This window comes from Silene latifolia, chromosome Y (genome assembly GCF_048544455.1).
Source record: "Silene latifolia isolate original U9 population chromosome Y, ASM4854445v1, whole genome shotgun sequence".
In the NCBI taxonomy this organism is placed as follows: Eukaryota; Viridiplantae; Streptophyta; class Magnoliopsida; order Caryophyllales; family Caryophyllaceae; genus Silene; species Silene latifolia.
In genome coordinates this window covers 323,097,822-323,101,927 of record NC_133538.1, presented here as the reverse complement: position 1 = coordinate 323,101,927, position 4,106 = coordinate 323,097,822, and positions in this window count along the sequence as shown.

Here is a 4,106-nt window from a genome sequence, read left to right as displayed (position 1 = left end):
CATCTCATACCGTTAGCTGCCCAAAGAATTACTCACTAGGCTCACATCGTGAAAATTCCAAATTCCCAAACTTGGTCACCATCTTCAATTCCACGTCGCGACATATCTCTATCTAAGTTCACTATATACCCCTCTTCTCCATCCATCTAAAGCAACCTTTCATTACATATATCCTTAAGCAACACAATGCTAACCGTCTCCCTCTATAAGTCCTTACACATCCCGAAATGTCACTATTCGTATCTCTCATCTCAATCTTTCATTCTCATGCTTCTTTACACTTACATCACCCTTGCCCATATACACTTACTTTTATACTACTCAATACACGACTATTTCACTCATCATATCTCACAAAACATGCTCTTTACCTCGATTAGCTCATCATTCTTCCCTTTTCTTTTTCCACTATCCTTCACAACCACATTAACACATGTCTTCCTTACCCAACACATGTCCCTCATAAGCCGTCATTCTCCATGTCATAACTTCCGGTAACTTACGTATCAAGACCGTCTCACATATAAAAGAATGCGTTAAGACTCAAAACATACATGTGTATTTACCCTACGACTCAAAACAATGCAAAAACATAGCCATAGGCTCAAAACAAAAGTAAGAACATAGCCACCGACTCAAAACAAAAGTAAGAACATAGCCACCGACTCAAAGTGACCGCCCAATGAGGTACTCAGTCGGGTACATAACATACTAGGTCGAGTACAAGGTACTCGGTCGAGTAACTATATTACTCGGTCGAGTTTTCGACTCGAAGCAACTCAATTGCCGAGAAGGATTACTCGGTCGAGTATTGGGAATACTCGGCCGAGTAGACCTTACTCGGTCGAGTATGAGACTACTCGGTCGAGTTCACGACTCCAGACGCTAAACAGGATTATCACAGAGAGATTACTCGGCCGAATATGGAATACTCGGTCGAGTATAAAAGACACTCGGCCGAGTAGGGACTACTCGGTCGAGTATAGGTGCAGTTCTCAGCACCGTCCAGTTTTCGTAAAACAGTCATATCTCACTCGTTACTTGGTCATTCTGGGCGTGTGACCTACCGTTAGAATCGTAAGAGGACAAGCTATCACCTCAACTTGGAATCACAGCAATATCATTTCTCGAACTTGACTTATAACAGTTTTAAGACAACCCTTCCGTAATCGGTATTCAGATAAATCAAGCTTTCTAATGCCAAAACAACTTGAACATGCATAAGGTAACAAAAACAACTTAATACTTCTAAATACCAGTACATGGATAAACTTTTATCATTCTCACATGAAGATTAAACACGACATTCATATGCATAGACACATGAGCTTAATCACATGCTACTACTAACAACCAAACATTAACATCATCATGATCATATAAATACATCCTACCTCACATTACATATACTCCAATTATTTCACCTTTCGTTTACACAATTAAACAAGATTTTCCATCTATATATGACACTCCACACCCCGTTTCAAAAGCCAAGCAATAACCACATAACATGCTCCGGGTTCGTCACACGCAACTACGCACTTCCTTTATCATATACCACCATGGTCAGATCCTTTCATTTCATCCAACAACAATACAAGGCTCAAGTTACAAGTATTACACACACACGACTCACATACAAAATTTTCCCCCATGTGACCGGCTTGAGATTGTAAGGGCCTTAGTGCGACTCCGGGACGTCTCCCAAGTCTTTGCGGTAGCTCCAAACAACTCTCCCCGGGTTCATTTTATTTAGACTCCCTAAGTTCATTGGGTTCATTTGTTTTAGGTGCCGGAATCGTCGGCTCTGATACCACTTTGTAACACCCCCTCATACCAAGGTACCTTACCAGGACTACCCCAGCATGAAAGGTTGTTACCATCTCGGTTGCCCGAGGTTAGTATATATCAAAAGCAACAGTCCAACACATATATTAATGTACGGTAATTATAAAGGTTACATAGTCTCCAAGATCTAATAAACGAATTATCCAAATGGCAACAACTACCAAAACAATAACTAAAGCTCGTGATGGTGTCATCTAATCCAGCGTGGTGACTCTCCCATGATCGCCCCAAGCTCAATAAATGTATCACTGTCACAATCGCTCACCATCCCGAATGGATCACCGCAGTTTTACAAAACAACAACACGGGGTCAAGTACTACTCAATCAATATAAGACAACAACATTACCACTAGCTGATCATCGATCTCACGCACAAGAACCGACTACACACCGAAGTGTGTAGCCCCGCAGATTACCCATCGCAACAGTAATCCTCGCCGCCGATGGGTGACCGCAGCCCATCCCCACCTAGTCCAGCTCATCAACGAGCGACTAACAATCCCTGTCCCTTAATGTGCACATCCCCTCCCATGGCGGGTTCCACGGAGGGCGAACTAGGGTGTGAAGCCACTCCCGCAAGTGACTCCACTACAATCACACAAACCACAGCATCACAGCTGTCACAACACAATCACCTCACCACCGTCACCACAACACCCATACTCCGATGATCAGCAGATAACAACAATTACAATACAATAGTAATCTCAATCAATTAACAGTACTGAGTAGGGGGAAACCCTACCTTTTCGCAACCCGCTATGTCAGAATCGACCATACAAATGCATAACAAATATCACGTCGTCACCTACAACAATAATCACATACTACAATTACACATTGCACAATCCCATTTTCCCCAATTCCATATATACAGTAACCCCAAAAGAATACAAATGACAAGGGAATGAAACTTACCAACAGTAGAATAAGAGACTACACGCAAGGATCACGACGATTTGCACACACAACGAGATATGAGGATGATTAGGGAGTGATTAGGGAGAGATCGTAGAATGATAAAGCTTTCAAATAATATTAGAAACTGACGCGGAAATATAAAATACCCTAAACATTCCCTAATCAAACCGTCGAAATAACACTCCGCCAAACCGGATACTCGGTCGAGTAAGTGTGTACTCGGCCGAGTGTCCCATACTCGGTCGAGTGTTAACTATACTCGGCCGAGTGTTCCTCGGCAGAACCAAAACAACACACAACCTCAGCACTACTCGGCCGAGTAGGCGCTACTCGGTCGAGTAGTCACCAAGGAAAATCCGTAGTGTTACATAATATCACTACAATCATGTAATAATATCACACTGTATATAAAACAATATCGCAACTAAAATATTTATTTAATTTTAAGGAACAATATCAACACTCAGTTCTAAGAATATCACATAGTATACACAACAGTATCACAGCTAAAAATACTTGATTTGTTATTGTAAATATATCATTATTATAGCTAGTATGGATCAGATTAAGTCAGGTCTTAAATTTTAAAAAAATAGTTTAATGGGGGACTTACGACTTGGTAATTGTATGATCGTTAAGAAAGCAGTAATCCATGACCTCCTTTCGATGCTTCAACACATTCTCAAATAAATGGCTATTTTTAAACATTGATTCCGAAACAAGCTGCACATCCTTGTCCGGCAAACGACAGTCGTAAGTACAACCCAAATTATGAGGTATCATATCTGCTGAAGAAGGTACTTTGCTCGTTACTTCTTTGCTCGTGTGCAACAAATACTCATTGATGCTTATCATTCTTGTTTCTGCCAATTGAACATTTGTTACAACCTCCTTCAATTGAGTCACGACACTGTTATCCTCATTCCTTTTCTGTGTCTCTGTTCCACTGCCCTCTGGATGAGCTTTTTCACTATTGAACTCCACTTCAATTTCATCATCAACAGTTTTCTTCGCCTCTGTTCCACTTCCCTCCGTATGAGCTTTGTCACTATGCAACTCCACTTCAATTTCATCCTCGGCAGCGCCCATTACTCCCAAACAAACATTTGAAACGCCCTCTTTTAATTGTGTTGCCACATTGGTATTCTCATTAGTTTTATCAGCCTCTTCATCAATGCCTTTCTTATTTGTTGAATCAGCATTACTATTTATCCCCTCATTAAAAGCCCCTGTTACTCCTAAACCAACATTTGAAATTAATTCATCCAAATTTGAATCCATATAATTACCCTGCTCATCATGTTAACCTCCTTCATCATCAGTGTTCAAGTTTGTA